We start from the raw sequence: 25,262 nt of genomic DNA, 5'->3' as shown, positions 1-25,262 counted from the left end.
ACGTTTTTTAAAAGAATTTTTTTTTTATTAACTTTTTTCCTTTATTGATACTAGAGAGAGGAAGGGAGAGGGAGAGAGAGCTAAAAACATCAATGAGACAGAACATTGATTGGCCACCTCCTGCATACCCCCCACTGGGGATTGGGCCCACAACCTGGGCATGTGCCCTGAACGGGAATCAAACCAGCGACCTTTTGGTGCATGGGTTGACACTCAACCACTGAGCCACACCAGCTGGACAACCTCTGACATTTTTTTAAAAAATATGTATACTTAGGTTTGTGGAGAATAGCAAGGTGTCATAACAATCTCAGAAAAAGAAATTATGGAAGACTAAATAATCACTGCCAGAGAAAAGGTCTTCGATCTTGATTGAGCATCTGCCATCTGCTGAGATCTTGATGTACATTTCTCACTTTAACAGTGCAATCGTGGGAGGTCGGTCTGATTCACATTTCACAGAGGAAGATAAGCAGGTGCAGAGCAGTTAAGTCATCGCCAAGATCTATGCCTGGCAAGTAATAGAGCTGGGGTTTGACTCTTGGTCTGTATGCCTCCAATGCCTGCGTCTCTTGCCATCACACCGGTTACCTACAAGGTGTTAGCCACACTGTGACATGATGGGAACTACTGGATTCCCTAGTCTCCCCCCAGTCTTGCAGTTTTCATGTGATCTCCTCCCTAACCCCCACCGCGGCCATTGCCTACAGAATCATTTGTCGGCTGACCATGTTCTACTTTGTGATGGGTTTCTACTTTTTAAAACATTGTTTTTTAATATTTTACATATGTATGTCCTTTCGCTTTAGTAGATCATAAGTCCCAAGAGGGCACTGCCGTTGGCTCTTATATCTTCTACAACATTTTATGAATCAGTGATGCTCAGTTGTTACCTACTGATTTGATTTTCATGAGTGATAGGGAGACATATTCTGATGGAGTTGATCTGAAATAAAAGGCATAGTGAAAATCATTTTAAGGCATTAAGTAGGGCTCAGGGGACATCTGACCGTTCTGACACCTGCAATGTCAGGGATTCGGGCAGACTGACGAGGGAAAAAATGGAATTTTAAAATTTGAGAATAGCTGTTTCATTAAGGATTTCTATAAACTAATTGTCACTACTTCAAGTCTCGACTGTTCAAATCCCTTTAGGTCTCCATCAGCATTGTCATGTTTTGTCCTCAGATTACAGTCCACCTGCACCAGACAACCTTATTGTTTATACCTCGGAGCCTTACAATTCGAAAATCTCTCGTGCTGAAATATCCATCAAGATCAAAAGGGGGCAGGAAAACAAAAGCGAATGTCATTCGGAAGATCGTCTCTTCTCCTGGCTTTGGCGATTGTTTCCCGCTTGATTCACTTCCCCTGAGAGGGTCACACTGGACAGCAGCCTGGACAGCCCGTGAGAATGGTCTCAATGAACAACAGAAGATATAAACACACTTTCTTTCAGATCGCGGTAGTACTTGTGTTGCCTTGGAAAGTATGCGTAATTCAAACTACTATGATTCCCGTTCTTGTGCCAAATGTAATCCTGGAGGAGGCGACTGCTGGCCGAGGTCTGGAGTTTGCACTGCCTCAGAGCCAGAAGCCTGTTTTTCCATCTGGGCTAGGCACAGAATTTGTTTTGCAAGTATTTTTATTCTGAATTACTCACTATCGGGTAAATTCCAGTCTTGGGCTACTGTCGGAGATATGCCAGGCTTTGCCCCAGGAGATGGAAATGTAATATGGCCCTTGTCGAAGTGTTTTGCTACTGGAAGTACAGCTAGTTCTACCGAGGTTTGTGTTGGCCACCTCGGGCCTGTGGGTTCAGCTCAGCGTTTTGATTTCGTTCTGCAAGGTTTTATGGCTTGGCTACCTGAGGGACTGTCCCGCACACTTCCTTCCTCCCAGCTGGGAAGAGCTGAGAGGACTTGGCTTGAGATTTCCAGATTTAGAATAGTCATAAGGACGGCTCGAGTGTTCTTGGAGGGTGTTCCTATTTAAAACTTCTCTATCTGGCTGACATGGATCCTGCTGTTGGCTTCTCCTGTTGGGGATGTGTTTAAGTATTCCGCCTTAAGAATGCACTGAGCCCGGCCGGTGTGGCTCAATGGTTGAGCGTCCACCCATGCACCAGGAGGTCGCTGGTTCGATTCCCAGTCTGGGCACATGCCCAGGTTGTGGGCCCAATCCCCAGTGGGGGGCATGCAGGAGGTGGCCAATCGATGTTCTCTCTCATCGATGTTTCTATCTCTCTCTCCCTCTCCCTTCCTCTCTGTCTAAAATCAATAAAGAACAAAAGAGATAGAATGCACTGAGTGTTGCACTGAATTGATTTGGATTGGTGTTCTCTAAATTTCCTGTTGCTGCTGCAACCAATTCCACAAACATAAAGCAACACAGATTTATTTTCTTGAGTTCTGAAGGTCAGAAGTCCAAAAGATGTCTTAATACGCTAAAATCTAGGTATCTGTGGGGCTGGTTCTTTCTGGGGGCGATGGGGCAGACTCTGTTCCTTACCTCTTCCACGTCTAGGGGCCCTGGCAGTCCTCTAGCTATCACTCCAGTCTCTGCATTCCTGGCTACATCGCCTTCTTCTCCACTGTAGACAAATGCTCTCTAGTTTCCTCCCCAAGGCTCCATGATTACATCTAGCACCCACCCGGAAAATCCAGGGTCATTTCCCCACCTCAAGACCCATAATCATATCTGCAAAGTTCCTTTTTCCACGCGAGACACTGTTCACAGGTTCTGGGCAAAGAGAACATGGACATGTTGGCGGGGGGAGGGCGTCGTTATTCAGCCTACCACAGAACACGAGGCATCGGAATCCTAGCTCTAACGATGTTTCTAAGCCTTAGATTGCTAATGTCCAAATGGTGACAATAATGCTTCTCTCTCACTAGGCTGGTGTGAGATTTTGATGAATAAAGTATGTAAAGCATCCAGGACCCCATAGGCATTCGGTTATTGTTAGTTTTTTCCCCTCTGTCTTCTCTTATAATACCTGAAAAATGCTGCGAACCTACCATATATAACTACCTCTAAGAGATTTAATCAAGGGTAAATGTGATATTATGTATAAAGTACCTAGCACCCAGTAGAATCAATTAATTAGAATTATTTTCCCTTCCATTCTTCTTCCTTACTTCTTTTCTATGAATGAAGTCTGGAATTTTACTAGTGTTCTTAGCTGCAACATTATTATTCTTGGACTTGAAATAAACCCCAAACTAAGTTTCTTTTTTGTATGAATCTGTCCCTTCCATTCTATAGGGATATAACATGTTATATTTTCTGGTCCTAAATTTAGGATTTAAAATGTATCTTTAAATAAAGTAAAATGCATTGTGTGGGGGGGAATGGCCCATATACTGTGCAAGGTGTGCGGCAGAGAGTGCTGGTCGGGGGAGCCACTCGGACTCAGACTCTCTGGCTCGAACCGGACTGTGCGCCTCAGCAGCTCTGACCATGGGCAAGTTACCTAACCTGTCCTTGTAAGGACAGAGTAATAATCGTATCTTATATCGTATGATTGTTAGGAGAATCAAATAATTCAATATTTAAAAATTTTTTTCCTTCTTTGATTTTAGAGAGAGAGGACATGAGAGGGAGAGAGAGATAGAAACATCAATTGGCCGCCCCCTGCATGCCCCCCACTGGGGATCGGGCCCACAACCTGGGCATGTGCCCTGACCAGGAATCGAACTGGTGACCTCTGGGTGCATGGGTCGACGCTCAACCACTGAGCCACACCAGCCGGACTAATTTAATATTCTGAAGCCCTTACAACAGTGCTTGGCACATAAGAATCTCTGGATGAGTAGCTGTTAGATAAATGAGGGAATAAATAAATAAACAAACTCTTCCTTTATCCTCAGGTTATCTCAGCTCCACAATCCAGACATTGTGGAATGATTTTAGTACCCTTTCTCTCTGAGCACATAGGGACCATGTAAAAACATTTATTAAATACATTAATGAGCAAATACATAGATAAATCCCTAACTTTGGGATATCACAGCAATACACTGTGTTGCATAGATGCAATGAACAGATATTCTTGATTGGTTTCAATATTCTTCTCCCCGAGCCCTGCACGCCTTTAGAATCCCTCTCAACACAGCATTCCAGCAGTTTTTGCAGATTATCCATGCAGATGCACAAGAAACAAACTGTTTTTCCTACCCAGCCTCCTGCGTTGGTTCTGACCCTGCCAAGATACTTTACAGTCTTGATTCTTTTGTTTTTCCTATTATTTCCCAGCTAGCTTCATTCACAAACTTGACACTTGTATTATCATCTTATTTTTGAGTAAAAGTATTTAAAGACAAATCACTAGCCAAGCTCTGTTGCACTCCACGAGGGACCTCCTTCCACGGTGGCACAACTGTGTCGGTCTCGGGTGTTGGGATTGTCGGCAGATTTATAATCTTCGGTGTTGCCTTCTAGTAGTTTTGCATAATGAAACACTGAAGCCTCCTAGAATTGACTTTTGTATATTATATATTACTCAAGCCAGGACCTCACTTGATTGGTTTCTGTCTGCAACCTTTCACGTCACGTCAGCGAGAGCGGGAGCCCGAGTTGGAAATACCATTGTTTTGAGCCAGAGGAACATTTTGCTAGAAGTTGTGTTTGCTCTGATCTCACCTTATGTTTTTCTGCTTTCCCATTGTCACTTTCTTTCTCCCCATAACTGAGGTAACCACTTCCTTCAGAACACATACCTCAGTGAGCTCAGTGGGTGTTGCAAACAGACTAAATTTTGTTTAAGAAATTCTAGCCGAGCCCACAGGCATTACTTTGTATTTTTTATAGAGGCTTTAATTTTTTATGATTTTAGCTCAATAACATTTGTAAGCCGTGAGTGCTAATTATGGAATGGGTCGTTAGATGGAGGTAGCTTTATCACTGAGCTCCAAAGCCCTAGAAATCCCCTTGTCTCTAAGGAGGCAACATGTAGGCTAATACTCTCCTGAGTGCCGAAGCAAACCAGGGAGCAGTTGTGATGTGATGCATTTTCCCCTCGTTCCCGCTGGAACACTGTTCAGGGCAAAGGAACTAACATTCATTAGGGACCAGGTACAGTGCAGACAGTCACACCACTAAATCCAAACTAGTTTTGCCAAGGTTGTATATTAGCACTCTAATTTTCAGAAGAAGTTGAAGCTAAGGGCTTAATCAGTTTTGCCTAAAGCCACATAGGTGGAGTTGAGATTGAAATACAGGTCAGCCTGGTTCCAAAACATTCATGCCACTCAGGATCATTCCTGCCCTTGTAATAGTTCTCGGATCGATCGAATTCTTGGCTCAAGAAAATACGTTAAATGCCAAGATCAGGTAGCAAATGTATCTGGTATTGGATAATCTATGTCTATACCCTAGCACTCTTAGGGTAGCCAAAGTTGGGACACAGTTTCTTTGTGGTTTCTTATTTAAAAAAATATTTTTCTCTTCTTTATAGATTTTAGAGAGAGGAAGCGAGAAGGAGAGAGAGATAGAAACATCGATGAGAGGGAACATCGATTGGCCGCCTCCTGCACGCCCCCCACTGGGGATTTGGCTCACAACCTGGGCATGTGCCCTGACCAGGAATCGAACTGGCGACCTCTTGGTGCATGGGTTGACGCTCAATCACTGAGCCACACCGGCCAGGCTTATGGTCCCTTCTTATGTACCTCATTTAATGATGGTCAGTAAGACTCAGCACTCTGTTCCAGTACTTCTTTTTTATGTAGTTTCAGTATCTCTGATAAAAATGAATTAATACTTACTAACCACAGATTTATAGTCCTAGAACCATTGACCGGAACAAACTGTCTAATGCTCTCACTTTTTATTTCTTACACATACCACCCTAAGGGGAAAAAATAGACCTCACCAGAATTCATTGCAAGACATACTTCTTGGATGAGACAGTAATGAGGCAATGTCTGGTTCTTATTAAAAGTCATAAATAAATGGTTCATAGCCCAAACAAAAGTATAGACTTTGTTATAAACATCACTACCCAATGCATTGTCAGTGGGACATGCTTTCAGAAACATCACGAGACCTTTCTTTATACCTTATTTTAGTTCAGTTGTCACTTGAATCCTTGCTGACAGTTTAAAATCCAGCCTTTTTAAAAATAGTGAGAGAAAGGGATACATTACTCACAACTGGAAAGAGTTGCAAAAGAAATGTATCCAAAACTTGCACCAGGAAGAGACCTACGGGATGTGTTTGTCTGTTTGTTTAGAGGAATACAGTTCTGTCATCAAACAAGTTTGAATGTCATGCTCAGGATTGAAAGAGTAAAGTGCTAGCAAACATCAGTGTCTTTGGGAAAGCTAGGTGACTCTTCAGATCTAAACCTTGCAAACTTACTCCCTCCTTCATTGTTTGACTTAATCTGCTTTCCCTTCCTACAGAAATCAGCTTTTGTGTGAAATCTGACATGGTAATAGATTGTTGCAAAGGAAAATAAGAGAAAATAGTTTATTCAGTATTGTTTATATGCATTGGTATAATGTGTTTATTATTTTTAAGACAAGCTTACTGTTTTACTTGTTTGGAAAAAATGAACTTCTCTGTGCCACAGTGCTTTGCCTGCTAATAGTTTTTCAAAAATGTTTTTATTGGTTTTTTTTTAGAGAGAGAGGAAGGGAGAGAGATAGAAACATTGATGTGAGAGAGAAACATCCATCTGCTGCCTCCTGCACGCCCTCTACTGGGGATCGAGTCCGCAACTCGGGCACGTGTCCTGACCAGGAATCGCACGCGGACCTCTTAGTCCAGGGGATGATGCTCAATCCACTGAGCCACACTGGCCGGGCGCCTGCTAGTATTTTATAGAGCAATATATACATGGTCAATTATTATTTTTCTTTGTGGAAGATGCTGATATCTGCCAAGTAGGGCTCAGCCCCTCCCTGCCCAGAAATGGTTGAGGGTGGGTGTGGAGGATGCCATCTCTGTGGGTGGTGTGTTTGTTGCAGGTGTGGGTGGACACCTCCTGTGCACACCCCCTCCCCCCAGCAGACTGCAGTCTTCTACAGGGTGGCCTAGGATACCTGGATCTGCTCAAGAACAAGGTAGCCACCTTTGCAAACATGGAGAAGAGAGAGGACAAACCCAGTGAGCGGCAGGACTGCCCCACGGGGGTTAGAAAAGTGGGGGTGTGGGCAGCATCAGCCTCCCACTCCAGCCCACAGTTCCCTCCTGGCGATGCTCCTGTCTCGGGAGCTGGGCTCTGGATCTTGGCCTGCCCCTCCTCACATCAGGGGGCCTGGATTGAAGCCACCTTCGACCATCCCCTCCCCCACCAGCTTCTGGAAACCATTCAGCCTGCTAGATGAGCTAAGTGAGCGCAGAGCTGAACATTGTCCACACATTCTGGGGAACCCAACAGGGAGAAGGTACAGGGACCCCCAGACCCCACCACAGGCTTCCGGAGAGCCCAGACTCATGAAAAGAATTGACAGGGCCTCCTGTTTCTCCTCACTCCCCCCCCCCCTTCCTTTAATTCCCCGAGAATCCCCCTATGGCTGGGCCCAGCCACTAGTAGGGGATTCCTTCCCCCTCCATGCCATTTTCCTCTTACCCCTTCTTCCCTGGCCCTGATTCATGGCCTCACCCCCTCCTCTCAACTGTTCCAGGACCTCAGGACCCTCTCCCCTGGAGCTACAGGCCAAGGTCAGTGGTCAGTTATTCTTTTGAGGGGAAGGTGGAAGACAGGAATCTCATGCAAGCCCGGCAGGTGTGGCTCAGTGGGTTGAGCATCGCCCCATGGGCTGAGAGGTCCTGGTTTGACTCCCGGTCAGGGCACGTGCCCGCTTGTGGGCTCCATCCCCAGTGGGGGGCGTGCAGGAGGCAGCAGATCCATGTCTCTCTCTCTCTCTCAAAAAATCAATGAAAACATATTTTATTTTATTTTATTTATTTTTTTATCCTCACCCGAGGATATTTTCCATTTTTTTGTACAGATAGAGTGGGAGGGAGAGAGAGAGGAAGGGAGAGAGAGAGAAACATCGACGTGAAGGGACACATCGAGTGGCTGCCACCCGCACGACCAACCAGGGCCGGGGACAAACTGCAACCGAAGTACGTGCCCTTAGCGGGAACCGAACCCGGGTCTCTCCGGACCGCAGGCTGACGCTCCAACCGCTGAGCCAAACCGGCCAGGGCTGAAAACATATTTTAAAAAAAAGAATCTCATGCAAAAGACACAGACAAGGTAACAACAACAAAAAACGAACTTTGCCTGTAAGTAAGGGTCTGGGGGGCAGCCTGACACAGTGGGGAAAAGTCCCGACTGCAGAGCCAGGAGAGCTGTGTGGGAGTGGTCGTCTGCGATTTCTCTGTGACATAGTCTGTGATGGGAAAGAATTGGGAGAGGAAGGAAGGCGGACTCAGGAGCTTCAGAGTGGGGCATGCAGATTAAACAAAGAGGATTGCTCTGGATAAGTCTGTGTTGTACCCTGCTCGGGGGAAGACCACCACTTGGGGAGAAGAGGGTCGGTGAATGAACCTCAGGATGTGACCTCGGAACCCTGTCTGGCGTTGGTAGGGAGTACAGGTGGTGAAGTACAACTGGATTTCTGCCAGGAATCATCCTTGTCTCTTTAAAGACCATGAGGCCATGTCAGGGATCTATACTCTTCTGGGAGTGACTGGAACCAGACTCAGGTGATGTCACCTGGGAAATAAATACAGGTAGAGAAAAAGGAAATAATCTCAGGCTGCTGCAAAGTTCCGAGATGGGCTAGAAAGGATTAGTTTAAGAGTGCAAAAAATTAAAAAGGTCAGTGATATAAGAAGAACATTGGGAGCGTGGGTGACTCCAAGGCCACAAGAGGAAAGTGTTTCACAAGGTAGGGAGCGGTCACTTACGCTAAATGTCCCTAAGACACGAAGGCACGGATGTGCCCATTGGATTTGGCAACACCGGACGACCTTGACAAAACAGTGGAAGAATCAGAACCTTGACTGGTGCAGTGGAGATGAGATTGGAAGGTAAGAAAGTAGGGACAGGAGAAATAGTTACTTTTTCGAAATTTTTTTTGCTGAAAAGAGAAGAAAAGAAACAGGGTGAAAAGTAGAGTGTAGATTGGGTCAAGGAAGGGTGATATTTAAGATCAGATAAACTAGATGGGATGAGACCAATTCAGAAGAGTGGGAGAAACCGGTGAAGTCGCGAGAGAGGGCAAAACTGCAATGAGAGAGCACGGGTCAGGAGAACCCAAGGAAGCAGGGGGACTTTGTCTAGAAGGAACAACACGTCTACCTGAGTAACTGCAGGAAGGAAGGTAGCAAGAACAGGTAAAGAAAGAAGTAGATATATAGAAAGAGAAGGGAACTTCATTGAAATTGCTTCTCATTTCTCAGGAGAAAAATGAGGTAAGGTGAAGGGTTGAGGCAAGACAGGGATGTCCGAGGAGAGAGGAGGAAGAGGGAGGTGGTTGTCTGAAGCACATGTACTAGGGACGCGGAGGTCAAGTTCTTAGGAAGCGTCGGGTGTCCATGTGTCATGAGTTTATTGTGGGACTAGTGAGGGGTATTAGACGGTTATTTTAAAAATCAAACTTCAGTTACTAGAACAGGACTCGAGTTTCGTTTAGTTAGGTTTGGAGATTTTACTGGCAAGTCGGAAGGAGGGAGGGGGAGCCATGAAGGGAGTTTGCATGTGAGTGGTTTTCTGGGAATGAAGGAAGGCGAGGGCATGAGCGTGCTGAGCTGATGAAAAAGTCATCAGTAAGTGGGGAGAGATCCGGAGGCTGAGATGTGATCTACAAGGAGGTGGAAGTGAATGAATTGTAGTCTGATGAGCTGGGATTCAAGTGAGCTGGGTTTTCAAAGATGCAAAGGCAGATGGGAGCTTTGAAAGTCTCCCTGGGAGCTAGGAGGACACCAAGACGTTTCTCAAGGTCATGGTCTGTAAAGAAAAAAGCAACCTTGGCTTGTGCACTTAGGAAGAACAAGGTTTCAATTAGAGAAAGAGGGCGAAGGAACCATTCAGTGGAGGTGAGGACAGACTGGGTGTTCCATACGGCCCAGCAGGGAAGAGGACGGAGAAGGACGGAAAAGACGGACATCGGATGACGGCGTCCAGGTTGGAGGAGATGGGTGGATGAGTGACAAGGTCTCAGAGTTCCGAGAGCCGTTGAATAAGAAGGGATGGAGGTGAGTCTTGATGGCCTCTTAGTGGAAGGCAGAGCAGTTCGAATCTTGATCTCGGTGCAACTATCAAGAACTGGCAGCTGCAGACAGAGGTGCTGGGTGGGCTTCCTGGGGTTTGTGGACACTCTTCATGTTGTGTTGCCACTAGCCAGCTGCAGGTCCTTGGGGGAAATTCTTGTCTGGCTTTCATTTTCTTCACGTGTAAAGTCACCTACAATGCTCATGTGTTGTTTTCATGTGTTTCATCTCTAAAATGACCCCTACCTTCTTGTCAGCCTGTTGAAATCCTAGCCAGTCTTTAAGAATCTTCTCAGAAGCCATCTCTGCCAATAGGCTTTTCTCAGTTTAATCGCCCTTCCCCATCAACTGTGACCTTTCCGTTCTCAGAATCACCGTAACACTTTGTCTGAACTACCCTGATGGCGGTTATCAGTCTTCCAAGTAACACAGTTGTTTGTCTTTATCTCTCATTTTTATAAAAAAATTCCATGAGAATAGGAAATGTGGTACATTCTTTTTGCTCAAGTAGATTCTCAGTAAATGACTTTTGAATGAACCAGTAGAGCATACTTCTGGAAGACAAAGTAGTAATAAAGTAATAGAGACTATCATAAAAAATGAAAAATATCTTGCATTATACTTCAGATTTGCATGGGACATTTAGGTAAGTGGAAAATGTGATTTAATTAGGTCTAAGGGTTGTTTGTATGGTTCGTGCTAAAAACATGAAGCTGTTAGAGACACAATAAAGCTATCATTAGCCCTGGCCAGTTTGGCTCAGTGGTTGGAGCGTTGGCCTGCAGACCAGAGAGTCCCGGGTTCGGTTCCTGCTAGGGGCACGTACCAAAAAACAAAACAAAACAAAAACAACGACAAACAAACAAACAAAAAGCTATTATTAGAGGTTTGATTGCTTCAAGCAAATAGCTCAGTGGAGTTTGAGGAATCCTGTCAAGTTAAATGGAAAATAGTAAAATTTTCTTTGAAACATTATATTTCTTTTCACAACTAAGAAAAACATATTTTCTTTTAAAAATCCAGGTCATATATAACTATGATTTCTTTTTTTTTAAGTTTTTATTTATTAATTTGTTTTTGTTACAAATGTTTCCCCTTTGCCCCCCATTGACACCCTCCTCCCCTTCCCCCCTGCCCCATCACCAGCTTTGTTGTCTATGTTCATTGGTCATGCATACTTGCATGTAAGTTCTGTGGTTCATCTCTTCCCCCACAAAACCCCCTCGTCTGAGGCTTGTCAGTCTGTACCCCACCTCTATATCTCTGGGTTAATTTTGTTCAACAGTTTGTTTAGTTCATTATATTCCACAAATAAGTGAGTTCATGTTATAACTATGATTTCTTATCACAAACATTCTTCTTTTTTTCCCTTAGGTTTACATCCATCATTAGACATTATATAACTTACTAGGTGATCATCCTGATAAATCTCCTACCCATCTGACACCATACAGTTATTAGAATATTATTGACTCTATTCCCTAAGCTGTACTTTGCATCCCCGTGACGGTTCTGTAACTAACGATTTGTACTTCCGAATCCCTTCACCTTTCACCCACTCCCCAACCCCGCTCCCATCTGGCAGCCATCAAAATGTTCTCTGTATCTATGAGTCTGTTTCTGTTCTGCTTCTGTGTTTATTTTGATTTTTAGAGTCAATGGTTGATAGGTATGTATTTATTACCATTTTATTGTTCACATTTTTTATCTTTTCTTCTAAAAGAAGACCCTTTAACATTTCATGTAATACTGGTTTGGTGGTGATGAACTGCTTTAGCTTTTTCTTGTCTGGGAAGCTATATATATATTTTTTTTCTGATTAATTCTCACCTGAGGGTATTTTTTCCATTGATTTAAGAGATTGGAAGGGAGGAAAGAAGAAGGAAGCAAGGAAGAGAGAGAGAGACCCATGTGAGAAACACATTGTTTGGTTGTCTTCTGCATGTACTTGACCAGGGCCGGAGATAGAACCTGCAATCCAAGTACATGCCCTTGACTGGGAATTGAACCTGAGACCCTATGGTGTGCTGGCCAATGCTCTAACAACTGAGCAACACTGGCCAGGGCTGGGAAGCTCTTCATCTGTCCTTCAAATCTAAATGAAAGCTTTGCTGGGTAGAGTAATCTTGGTTGTAGTTCTTTACTTTTTATCACTTTGAATATTTCTTGCCACTTCTTTCTGGGCTGCACAGTTTCTGTTGAGAAATCAGCTGACAGTCTTATGGAAGAAATTTCAAGGCAGTTCTAGAGAGAATATATGTTTAACAGGACAACTGTAAAATATTAAATATGAGCTCACTGTGCTAGTAATAGAAATTGTGTCTGTTCAGAAGAGAGAGTTTCATATGTTTGAATCAATTTTTTAAAAAAATAGTAGTATGTTTGTTTATATATATATATATCTATCTCCTCACCTGAGGATATTTTTCCATATTTTGTTCAGATAGAGTGGGAGGGAGAGAGAGGAAGAGAGAGAGAGAAACATCAATGTGAAAGGGACACATCGAGTGGTTGCCACCTGCACGACCCAACCAGGACCGGGGACAAACTGCAACCGAGGTACGTTTGTATGCTTGTAAAAGACCCATAATAATACAAAAGTGAGAGATACTGAAGGAACAACAATAAAAAACATCCTTCCACAACTCATTTACTTTATAATTATTAGTTAGTTAATGACCCTATGATCTTCAGTTTAACTTTCTCTTGACTTTTACATATTTTGATTTTTTTATTTCATGTGTAGTATAAACAATTTTTGGTTACACGAGGAGGAGGAAGTTGTTTTTTAAAAAAATTTTTGTATTAAGTTTTTAGAGAGAGAGGGAGGGAAAGAGAGATAGAAACATCCATCTGAGAGAGACACATTGATTGGCTGCTTGCTGCACCCCCCCTGCTGGAGATTGAACCCACAACCCAGCCATGTGCCCTGACCTGGAATTGAACTGGGACCTCTCAGTCCATGGGACGATACTCAATCTACTGAGCCACACCAGACGGGCAGGAGGAGAAAGTTTTTATGAATAGAAGTTACTATTACTGCCCTAGCCTGGGTAGCTTAGTGGTTAGAGTGTCAACCCATTCACCGAAGAGTCACAGGTTTGATTCTCAGTCAAGGGCAAGTACCTGGGTTGCAGGTTTGATCCCTGACCCCAGCTGGGGCACATGCAGGAGGCAACCAATCAACATGTGTCTCTCTCACCTCGATGTTTCTCTCCCCTCTTCTTCCCTTCCTCTGTCTCTAAAAATCAATGGGAAAAAAAAAAATCCTTGAGTGAGGATTAGCAACAACAACAAGTTAATATTTTTGTTTCAAGTGAGAAGAACTATCACCAAACTTTTAAAATATTACTTAATCAAAAGTACTTTTAGTTACAGAGGTGTATGTGGCCAAAGCCAGAATACGGACGTGGGATCTTTCCTATTATAAACCCACTGAAAGCTGTGGATTATCTACTCATGGTGATTCGCCGACATAACGTTCAGAAGGTTGTGGCCTCTGATGTATGACAACACTGTGTTCATTGTATTGCCAGGACCTCGGTCTCAATGGCAATAGTTGTCGAGCCATCTCAAAAGCAAAATTAGCAATATTAATTTTATCTATTAGTTGAAGGAATTATATTGTTCCATGAACTTTCTAGGTAAGTGAAGACTGTCATCTTCTTGAGGTGTGGGACTATGAGTTCTTTATTTAAAGCATATTTTCTAGTGTGAATACTGCCGTGTTAGGCATAGGTGCTTAAAATAAACCTTTTGACTTTTACATAGTTTATTTTTCACAGCCTCATTAAAAGCAGCAGGGTGGGGTGGAAGGAATCCTTGATACACACTCTGGTGCAATTATTTGTTTATGTATTTTCATTCACTCGTCAACACCTCGCTTTCTGTTTGGTTCACCTCTGTATCCTTGGCAACCAGCTTGGCTGCTCTCACTAAGTGTCAAATGCTTTGACCTGGGCTGCTTTGGAGTTAGGTTCTCTGAGTGCATGTTTTCACTTTGCCAGTTACTTAGCTGAGTGACGCTTGCCAGTTATTTTACTTGAGAATCAGTGTCTTCATCTGTGAAGCTGGGAAACTATTGCAAAGTTATTATGAGACTCATGCACCTAACCCAGTGTCTGGCATATAGTAGACACCCAATAAATGTCTCCTCTCTCCCCTTCCCTGATTTCTTTACAGGACAGATATTCTTTTCCCTCATTTTATAGATTAAGTAATTGAGAAAAGTCATATGACTTACCAAAGTCCACCTTCTATTTAGAAAAAAACACCAGGATAAGACTCTATCTCCTGACCTTCTACCCATGTTCCATGCTGTCTTGTGTTTGTTTAACAAAATCCATAAATAATTATTGGATTTGTCTGCTTACGCCCCAGTGAATAAATCAATGAGGATATCTTTTCGACTAAAAGACAAGGAGAATTAGCAAAAAGTGCTAAGTTTTGTCTTACGTAAGGTCCAAAGTTGAATATGGCAAAGTCATTGCCGTAAAGAATCTACACGCAGTAGAAATAAAAAGACACAAATCTGAAGGATGATACTCCACTGACGTGCATGATAAAAGCCTCTCGAGTGGCAGAGAATGCTAAGGGACTTCAGAGGAGAGAGAAGGTGGGGAGGTGTAATGACCCTTCCTCCATCATGGGGGGTGGGGTCGAAGGGGGCGTGAGCGCTGCTCATTCCCGAGCTCCTCGGCCATGTCACTCACCCCTTGTTAAAGGCACTGCCATCAGAGGAAAACTCCTGGATTTACATTCAAAGACAAAGCTCTTTATAGAAGCAGTTGTGCAATTATTTCTGCCGCCTTGTCCCCATCTCTACAGCTGTTCTGGAAAGTATCACCTCTGCTTCCTACATTTAATGACCAATACGGGCTATAAATGAGTGCTTTGCTTGCTGTTGATGATTCAGGTCAAACATGGCAGATGGCTCCTTACGCTGAATCCTCCAACAAGCATTTATGACAAGAAGATGGATGTATCGAGTTCCACAGAGTGGCCAAGAGCAAACCGGTTGCAGATGGCCAGTTTGCATGGGGATATTTCACCACTGGATGCTTCACCACCAAGTCCAGTCTTCCTTTGGAAGCAGGCCCCCTCCCTTCCCCCCTTCCCTCCTTCCCTCCCCCCTCCCTTCCCCCCTCTTCCTTCCATTTTCTTTTTTATTTCTTTTTTTTGTTTTGTTCTATTAATCTTCACCTAAGGACATTTTTCCTTTGACTTTTGGATAGAATGGATGGGAGGGAGGGATCGAGAGAGAGAGAGAAACATCAATGTGAGAGAGACACATGGATTGGCTGCCTCTTGCATGACCCCAACCGAGGCTGGGGATTGAACCTGCAACCCAAGTATGTGCCCTTGACCGGGACTCAAACCTGAGACCCTCGATCCTCAGGCCTACATTCTAACTGCTGAGCCAAACCGGCCAGGGCTTTTCTGTTTTATTTCTTGTGGTCCTACCCCAGGAAGGTATACGAAGAAACAGAAGCTATGACTTCTTCCTCGGTGGAATTGGCAGCGCATTTAGGGGGACAGAACCTGAAACATAAAATGATGTGTGACTATAGATAAGTGTAGGGAAGGCAACCCAACCTATACACTTAAGGGTGGGGAGAATTCACCCCGAGTGATCCATTTGAGGTGGGGTTTGCCAGGAAGGTTTCTTGAAGCCAGTTTTATTACTTTCTCTGCTGCAAAGCAAGTTACTTCAGGTTCTAATCATTAATATGCATCTTGTTCTTTATCCACGTCATCAGCATAGCCACATGGAGGGGGGTTACTTTATCATCGAATTCAAGCTGATTGATGCCTAGTTTTCTCATCTTATTTCCTAATATTTCTATAGTGTTCAAACTTAAGGCCAATTTGAGATGAGCATGGCCTTTTTTTATTTTTATTTTTTTTCTTTATTGGTTTTAGAGAGAGAGAGAAACATCGATGAGAAAGAACATCCATTGGCCGCTTCCTGCATGCCCCCCACTGGGGACCTGGCCCACAACCTGGGCATGTGTCCTGACCAGGAATCGAACCGGCGACCTCTTGGTGCATGGGTCTACGCTCAACCACTGAGCCACACCGGCCAGGCGAGCGTGGCCTTTTGATCCTCCACGTATCCCTACCTTGGTGTGACCATATCTTCCAGTGGGATTATGACACAGGTGTAGGGTTTGTTTTGACCACAGTTTAATTTTATACTCCAAATTGAAACTTCCCATTGGCTAATCATTACCAGGGAAGTCGTTGGGAGCACGAAGGAACAGAACCAATAAAACACCGAGTACACGATACGCCAGACACGGTGCGGTTCACGCAGTCTTGCTCACAGTAACTTCAGCTAACAGATGGCTTAGGATCATAAAACAGAGCTAGGATTCCAACCTAGGCTTCTCTCACTCCCGAGTCCACACGTCCCCACTGCATTGAAAACTTCCTTGACACAGGCCTTGAAAAGGTCTCCTGGATGCCGGTAGTTGAGCAGAATTCCAGACAAGCCACGGCTGGAGTCCAGGGCTCCCGGTGCCCCAGGAGATGCTCTGGAAGCTGAGTGACGTGTGTAAGGAGGGAGGCTCGGGACAGGGGACGACAAGTATGTGAAAGATGTTCCTCTGTCATCGGATTTGTGTTCAGCTACAGACACTGCACTAAAGACGGTCTTTGTTCCCTGGGTCACAGCTCTGTAGCAGCGTTGGTCCTCAGCCTGCCCACTTGTGCACAGCTGCTTGGGGGAGGGTACCAGCCCTGCCTCTGAGGAGTCCAGCTGGTATGGGCTCCTGTGGGTCCAGAACCAGTGTCCCCTCTGACCGTCTGAGGGCCAGGCCAGGCAGGAAGCTGCAGCATTGCAAAGGGGGCTAGAAAAACAACAACAACAAAAAACCCAAAGAGCAAAGGGATGTCTTTTTCTACGGTAAGTGTCTTTCAGAAAACATATAGCAGTTCTTTTTATCTGGCTTCATGAATCGTGCAAAAGGTTGGGCCACCCGCAAGGAAAGATTCTTCTTAGGGCACATTTTTCTTAGAGCCTCGCTAATGATTGTGCCCCGGATGCAGAGCTGGCTTGATCCCAGTGCCTCTGAGCACGTCTGCTTCTGCCGTGGGTTCGGTGGGTCACAGACTTAGGTCACTCTCCATACGTGGAGAGAAGAGATGCTATGTGCTGGGCTTAGCACAATGTCAGGGTGCCAAGAATAAAACATCCTGGTTCACTAAACGGTTAACAAGTGACAACAGATTTATACCATGTACTTTTCCTAAATAGTGTGAGTTATGGGCTTATTGTATCCCCCCAAATTCTTCAGTACCCCAGACTATAACGGTATTTGGCGATATGGCCCTCGCAGAGGTAATTAAGTTAAAACGGGATGACTAGGGTGAGCACTAACCTGATATGAACTGGTGTCCTTAGAAGAAGAGAAGATCGGGACACAGACACATGTAGAAGGTGACAACCTGGGAACATGAAGATGGCCCTTTACCAGCCAAGGGGAGTGGCCTCAGAAGAAACCAACCTGCTGACACCTTGTCTCAGATGTCGCCTCCAGAACCGTCAGAACCGTCGGGAATAAACGTGTGTCATTTAAGCCACCCAGCCTGTGCGACTTTGTTATGCCAACCCTGGAAAATGGACATAGTGTGTTTTCGACACTCTTTTTTTACCTTCAAAGCTCTGGGCAGAACATTTAACAGTGGTCATTTTTACCACAAGCCAGCCTGACTTGATATTCCTATCTAAACTGCCAGCGAGATTTATCGAGAAGCTGGTGAACAACCCAAATTAATTCCACTGCAGTGTTCCGGAGGATGTAAATAACCCTTGGTCTGAAGGTCTGGTAGGCGGTGCTGTGACTCCAGAAAGATGCTGCTGGAGAGAGGGTGGCAGGGGGAGCGACGGAAGTGCAGGCCGGCCACGGAAGGGGATGTTTTGATCTATAACCTGAATAACGTGGTTGAGGTTAGTAATATGTTTATTTCAGACACAGATGACTAATTTCAGTAATTATTTGTGTGTATTGTAATCAGCCGCAGCCGCAGAGTCAGCGAATGTGCACTGTCGCCCTCAGAGGCGGAGATCACGGGGAAATACCACTTGATTAGCTGTAATTCATTAACCAGAGTTTGTCTACAATCTGCTCTTAGGGTAAATATGTGTAATAACAAAAAACAAACATGTAAGGCTTTGAAAAATAACCAGATTTCTAGAGTATATCCTAGGATTCAGTAGAAACTCAGGCCTCTCTCATGTGTCATGGATATCTGTTTAGTGTAAGTTATTAAACAAGAATTAAGATACTGAAGCAATACAAATCTTCAATTATCGAGAATTGAGATAATTTTGTTCCCTATAGAATGTATTATGGCAAGGAAGTGAGCTGATTATATTAAGCAAGTATCTTCTATAGCCAGGATAGAAACAAGGGAGGATTCCTAATAATCATCACCTAAGAAGAAACTCCAGTGACTACACCCCAGCCCTTAAACACAGAGGTATCCCTGTGTTTCTAGTTCCATAGAAACAGCCTTTCAGACCCGTCTCTCACATGTGAATGCTCACTTGTTGGCTTTCAGAACTTTCTGATATTTTTATTAAAGACAATCAATATTTTTTAAAGTCTTTTCCAAGAAAATATGACTGTCTACCTCTGGCACCTCGGCCAGAACCGCCAGGTGGGCAACCATCTTTAGCGGACTTTTCACCACAGATGCTGCAAGCCCCTGATCAGAGCCTCCGTTGTCTCTCGCCTGGACCATTGCGGTAGTTTCCTGTTCTGTCCTTCTGAACCCTCAGTAGTCTACGCTTCATACAACAGCCAGGGTGACAGTTTGCAATCTTCGTGTCATTTCCTGGTTCTCCTCAGTTCACACCCCTCATGACTTCCATCTGTCTCATCGTCAAAACCAAAGTCCTGACAGTGGCCTCTAAGGCCCCTCATGACCTGCCCCTCTGTCCCTCCCATCACTGGCTCCACTCCTCCTCCCCATCTCCTCCACTCCAGCTGCTCTGGCCCCTTTGCTAGTTCCTCATTTCTGCCAACCTGGTTCCCTCGGTCTACAGTTGTTGATGTGGCTCCTCCCCGCACACTTGGGGTGTGACTCAGCGTCACTCCCTCAGGGAGACCTTCCTTCTCTTCAGCACTGTCCCCTCCCCAGCAGCTCCCCCTCTTCCCTGTCCCTGATTTGTTTTCCTCTCTCGCTCTGATCACCACATGACTTAGTCTCTACTTGTGCTCCGGTCTTTCTACTTCTACTAGGATGCAAACTCCATGGAGGCAGGGACTTCAGTCTGTTCCGTCCACCCTAGGATCCTATTTGGCCCATAGGAGTTGCCAATAAATATCGGTTGAATGGTCGAATGACCGATGAGGACCTTTTTCAGTAGCTTATTTACTTATTTGCCAAAGGCGAGGGCAAGAGAATGCAGAAAAGGGCCCAGTGGAATTCCAACGATGGGCTAGGGCACTTTAAGAAATAGGAAGGGACAGAGGGAAATCGTGAACAGCATTCTGATGCTGCCAGGCAGACTCTGGAATTTGACAACAATACATATAAAAGCCAGAACATATAGACTGATATTGCCATAGTGATCTCTCTTTCTATATATTGATGGCATAAAGGAAATAAGTAGGCAGTAAAACATTCTCTTTCAAGGTAATAATCTTTCTTCCTTTTTATTTTTTGTTTGTGTGCCTAATCATATATGTTACAAAAATTAGAGACAGTTCATTTAGAAATAGGCCATTTCCCAGAGGATTTTTTTTTTTTGGTTGTTGTTGTTGTTGAAAGTATTACAGATATCCCCTCTCTTTTCCCCCATTAACCCCCTCCTTCCCGCTCCCACCCCCCTCCTGCTTTCCCCAACCTAATGTCTGTGTCCATTCGTTGTGCATATGAGTTCTTTGGTTTGTCTCTCCCCATCCCCGGTCCCCCCATTCCTCTGAGGTTTGTCAGTCTGTTCCCTACTTCCATGACTCTAGATCTCTTTTGGTCTATAGCTTATTTTGTTCATGATGTTCCATAAATGAGATTATGTGGTATTTGTCTTTCTCTGGCTTATTTTTCTCAGTATAATGCTCTCCAGGTCCCTCCATGTCATCTCAAAGGGTGAGAGATCTCTCTTTCTTACAGCTGCATAGTGTTCCATGGTGTATAAACAGCTTTTTGATCCACTCATCTACCGATGGACACTTGGGTTGTTTCCAGATTTTACCTATTGTAAACAGCGTTGCTATGATCATAGGGGTGCATATATTCTTTCTGATAGGTGTTTCAGGCTTCTTAGGGTATATTCCTAGTAGTGGAATCACTGGGTCAAATGGCAATTCCATTTTTAATTTTTTGAGGGAGCTCCAAATAGTTTTCCATAGCGGCTGCATTCCCTCCAGCAGTGCACTAGAGTCTCCCTTTCTCCACATTCCCACCAGTATCTGTTGTTTGAAGATTTGTTGATGGCGGCCATTCTGGCAGGTATGAGGTGATATCTCATAGTCATTTTAATTTGCATTTCTCTGATGATTAGAGATGTTCAGCATCTTTTCATATGTCTCCCGGTCATTTGTATGTCCTGTTTGGAGAACTGTCTATTCAGGTCCTCGGCCCATTTTTTAATTGGATTGTTTGTCTTCCTTTTGTTGAGTTGTATGAGTACTCTATATATTTTGGATATTAACCCCTTATCTGATGTATCATTGGCAGATATGTTCTCCCAGAGAGTGGGTTCCCTTTTCATTCTGATGCTGGTGTCTTTTGCCATGCAGAAGCTTTTTTTTTAGTTTGATGTGGTCCCATTTATTAATTTTTTCCTTTGTTTCTCTTGCCCTATGCAATGTATTAGTAAAAATTCCACTACGTATGATGTCTGAGATTTTTCTGCCTACGTTTTCTTCTAGCAAAAATCCACTGATGCCTTTTGCTGTTGCTGTTGAACAGATTTTGGAATGAAGTTTAATAACTTAAGTTCTGTCATTGCAGTCATCTGCTGATTATAGCTGTTCCTAAGAAGTGGATTGGAATATAATTTTTTTCTTTCTTCTCAAATCAAAATCTGACATAAAAATAGCCATTGCTAATTTGAAGATGATGATTTCAGCATTTCATGATTTTGGCTCCCAGTTTGTTACAGAAGAACACTTGCTTGTCTGCTCATTTGCAAAGATAAGTGAAGCATTTAACCAGGGTTGAGTGATGGAGTAAGGTTTACGTATGCTCTCAAAGAAGTAACCTACTTCCTGGGTGGGGATGACTTTTATAATTGATGGTTTCCAAAATATATGACTGTGGAAATGGATGCTTTTCTTGGTTTCTAAAATATTTGATTCTCTTCCAGATAGTGATATTGAATACCTGAGTTTCCTCACAGTGCATATTCTTGTTTTCTCCCCTCACCCTACCAGTAGTATGTAGTAACCTACATAGTTACTATTTTTGGTTCTCTTCAGTACTTTGATAGACTTAGATTTTCATTTGGTATTATTTTTCTTTTGCCTGAAGGATTTCCCTTAACATTTCTTGTAGGCCAGGTTAGCTGTTGATAAATTCAGCTTTTGTAAGTCTGAAAAACTCTTTACTTCTGAAAGCTATTTTTATTGAGTATAGAATTCTAGATTGACGGATTTTTTTCTTTTAGTTCTTTAAAGATGTCACTTCCTTATCTCTTGGTTTTGTTGCTTACAGGAAGTCTGCTGTCATTCTTATCTTTGTTCCTTTGTACTAAATATGTCTTTTTTCACTGGCTTCTTCTTAAGATATTCTCGTTATTGTTGGTTTCAACATTTGATAACAATATGATGGTGTAGTTTTATTCACGTTTCTTGTACTTGGAGTTTGTTGAACTTCTGTAGTTTTAGTTTTATCAAATTTGGAAAATTTCAGCTGATATTTCTTCAAATAAATTTTTAGTCTCTCACCCTTTCTTTGACATTTGATTTATACAGATATTAGGCAGCTTGATGTTGTCCTACAGCTCACTAATGTTTTACTCAATTTTTCCTTAGCCCTTTTTCTCTGAGTTTCATTTTTGATAATTTATATTGCTTAGTTTTCCAGTTCACTGTTTATCACTTCTGCAGTATTTAATGTCATTCATTTCTTACAGTGTATTTTTCATCTCACACATTATATTTTCATATCTCTAGAAGTTTGATTAGAGTCCTTTTATATCTTCCAAGTCGCTACATAATGTTAGTCATACCACTTTTGTCTAACTTCTTAAATGAGTGAAATATAGTTTTAATAACTGGTCTAATGTCTTTGTCAATTCTAATTCTTTCTGTTCTTCATATGGTTTCTTGATTTCAGTTGATTGGTTTTTCTCAATATAGAGCATATGTTCCTGTTTATTTGCATGCTTGGTGTTATGAGTTGAATTACGTACCCCTCCCCAACTCATATGTTGAAGACCTAAGTATCTCAGAATGTAACCTTACTTGGAAACAAGGTTAATACAGAGTTGATCACGTTAAAATAAGGTCATTAGGGTGAGCCTAATCCAATATGACTGATGTCCTTACAAAGAGAGGAAATTTAGAAACAGACACACACTCGGAGTTGGCCACGTGAAGAGACGCAGGGAGAATACGGCCTCTACAAGACGGGAAAGAAGGCCTGGAACAGATTTCTCTCACATCTCCGTTCCTTAGGAGGAACCAAGCCTGACAGCACCGTGATCTCAGACTCCGAACCTCCAGAACTGTGAGAAGATAAATTCTGTTGTTTAGGTCGCCCAGTTTGTGATATTTTATTACAGCTGCCCTAGCAAACTAATATACTTGCTAAGTTTTGATTGTTTGCACAATGGTGAGTTTTACCTTCTTGGGAACTTTTTGTATTTCTGTAAATATTCTAGAGACTTGTTTTGGGATCCATTTAAGTTACTTGGAAACAGTTGGATCTTTTCAGTCTTGCCTTTAAGTTTTGCTAGGTGGGAGTAGAGCAGGATTTTGTCCAGGACAGATTTGGCCCCATTACATGGGACAAATCCTACTGATCACTCAGTGTGATGTCTCATTAATTACACATTTTTCTGCTCTAGCTGGTGGGAACAGGAACTGTTTCCAACTCTGTGTGAGCTCTGGAGTTGTTCTTTCTTTTTTTTTTTTTTATCCTCACCCGAGGACATTTTTCCATTTTTTGTTCAGATAGAGCGGGAGGGAGAGAGAGGAAGAGAGAGAGAGGGAAACATCGATGTGAAGGGACACATCGAATGGCTGCCACCCGCACGACCAACCAGGGCCGGGGACAAACTGCAACCGAGGTACGTGCCCTTAGCAGGAACCGAACCCGGGTCTCTCTGTACCGCAGGCCGACGCTCCAACCGCTGAGCCAAACCGGCCAGGGCTGGAGTTGTTCTTTCAAATCTTTTTTGGTGGTTGTTTCTCAAACCTCGAGAGTTCCCTGAACACACGGGCTGATCATTACCCAGCTGAAGACTCAAGGGTGACCCTTTGCAGATCTCCAGAGCTTTCTCTTGTCTGGTGTTTTGCCCTACAAATTCTAGCTGTGTTAGCCTTTCTGAACTCTCAACTCCAGCTCCTTAACTCAGGGAAACTGCCAGTTTGAGCTGGAAAGGCGTGGCCCTTCTCCATGTGTCTCTTACGTCCTCCCATCAGGCTAACCTGGGCATGTTCTCATGGCGCAGAAGCATGACTGGGAAGAGAGCAAGCTCATTTGTCAAAGCAAATTACGTGGGCGAGCCCAGAATCAACAGATGGAAAGATGAAGATTATGACTATTACTATAATTAATCTGCACAACCAGTTTCACGTTCCTTGATATAGGTCAAATTATTATTTAGAAAGCATATACAATGTTACAAGCAATATTTATGTATACCTGTTTGTTTTTTACATTGTCTGTTGAGCTTGGAGTTTGACATTTTTTATTTATATGTTCAGTGCTTGGTTTTTATACTTATGTTTTCTTCTCGAGGAAACTGGTTCTGAGCCATTTATAACATATTACTGTTTTCAGGCTCTTGTTTGTGAATATATGTAGTATAATTTCTTTATTTTCCTTGCAAATAATCATCTAAACTCCAGAACTATTGATTGCTGTACATTTTTTTCTCTCTCAATGGAATTATATTAATTCTTCAGGAGCTATCACCAGTACTGGCCTTTGTTTTAATGGGAAATTTCTATATGACAAAGTCGGTTCACTTAGAGACAAGTGTGACTGAAAAATAATATGGATGTTAGAATTGTACTTAGAAGCAATGACATTTAGAACTGCAAAGGACTACAGCTTATCTGGTATAATGCCCTCTTTATTGAGCTGTGTACAGATAAGAAAACTGGGGCATAGAACGTGAAAAACCTATTCGTGATTCAGTCTGGTACATAACAGGTATGTAGGAAATATTTTCTTGAATGAATAAATAAATTACAAGACTGGAATTTAGGTCTCCTGACTACGTTTGGCACTCTTAATTATATCATCATAGAGGTATTATGTCTCTGGGATTGGAAGCTAGCCTAAGCTACAGGTCAGAAAGATGAAAATTGGATCAATGTAGGAAGCACAAACTTTCAGGATATTAAAAAAAAAATCTTCATAAAGAGATTGTGATGGCTTTCTACAGACATACAAGGAGAAGATATCTTACCATTCTCAGAGCTGTGTGGACCAACGAGTGAGGATGTGAGTGAGAAAGAATATCACACCCTGAGTTAGCAAGGCACCTCCCCAAAGCCTTGGGAACGTGGAGACTGAGACCGGGTGAGGGGGAAAGTCTAAGACTATGGTGCAGTTTGGGTCCAATGAATGTATCTGTATGAATAACAGATGGGTTGAATGCAAAGAAAGTCTATTTTTTCCCATTGAAAGAATGTACTTATCACTAATATGGAATATGGTATATTTTTAAGCCTAGAAGTAGGCTCATCAGGAATGTCTATTAAAACTCATCTTTTCTGTAAATTATCTCTTCATCAAGTTAAGTCTTAGAACTTTCTTTTTAAACCCTCACCCAAGGATATTTTTTCATTTATCTTCAGATAGAGTGGGAGGGAGAGAGGGAGGGAGATAGAGAGGGGGAGAGAGAGAGACAGAGAGAGACACAGAGAGAGAGAGAGAGACATCCATGTGAGAGAGACACA

This window comes from Molossus molossus, unplaced genomic scaffold, assembly GCF_014108415.1.
Source record: "Molossus molossus isolate mMolMol1 unplaced genomic scaffold, mMolMol1.p scaffold_m16_p_20, whole genome shotgun sequence".
Taxonomy (NCBI): domain Eukaryota; kingdom Metazoa; phylum Chordata; class Mammalia; order Chiroptera; family Molossidae; genus Molossus; species Molossus molossus.
Note: the sequence above shows the minus strand (reverse complement) of the source record.